Here is a 977-nt window from a genome sequence, read left to right on the forward strand (position 1 = left end):
ACATAACGCTCATTTTTAGCTAGGTGTTAGTGGTACAAGTAATTATTTGTAATCTATTTTTTTTTACTTATCTGCTATATCGTCAGAGGTTGTACCTTACCGACAGTAGATCAACCTTGGAGAAACAATGAAGGCAGAAAATCTACACAATATCGATCAAGTTAAGTATCTTCCATAACGGAAAATTATTAGCGTCTTAATAAGATTAGATGGAAAATAATATTTTTAAATTAAAACTATGTATTGAAAAAAAGATCCTACTCCCTCTTCACTCCATTGGGAGTCGAACCACAAAACTTCTGATTTCCGGTCAGATGCTTTTCCAATTAAGCTATTAGAGAAATCAGAATAAGAACTCTTAATTCCAGAACATAACGCTAATTTTTAGCTTGGTGTTAATGGTACAAGTAATTATTTAGAAATATTTTTTTTAATTTATCGGCTCTATCATCAGAGATTCTACCTTACCGATAGTAGATCAACCCGCCAAACCGTGAAGGCAGAAAATCTACACAATATTGATCAAGTTAAGAATCTTCAATAACAGAAAATGCTTGACGTCTTAATGAGACTAGATGGAAAGTAATATTTTTAAATAAAAATTATTTCTTGAAAAAAAAATCCTACTCCATCTTCACTCCATTGGGAATCGAACCACAAAACTTCCGATTTCCGTCAGGTGCTTTTCCAGTGAGGCTATTAGAGGGATCAGAATCAGATCTCTTAATTCAAGAACATAACGCTAATTTTTAGCTTGGTGTTAATGGTACAAGTAATTATTTAGAAATATTTTTTTTAATTTATCGGCTATATCATCAGAGATTCTACCTTGCCGACAGTAGATCACTCCTCCAAACCATGAAGGCAGAACATCGACACAATATCGATCAAGTTAAGAATCTTCAATAACAGAAAATGCTTGACGTCTTAATGAGACTAGATGGAAAGTAATATTTTAAAATTAAAATTATTTCTTG

This window comes from Belonocnema kinseyi, chromosome 10, assembly GCF_010883055.1.
Source record: "Belonocnema kinseyi isolate 2016_QV_RU_SX_M_011 chromosome 10, B_treatae_v1, whole genome shotgun sequence".
Classification (NCBI taxonomy): Eukaryota; Metazoa; Arthropoda; class Insecta; order Hymenoptera; family Cynipidae; genus Belonocnema; species Belonocnema kinseyi.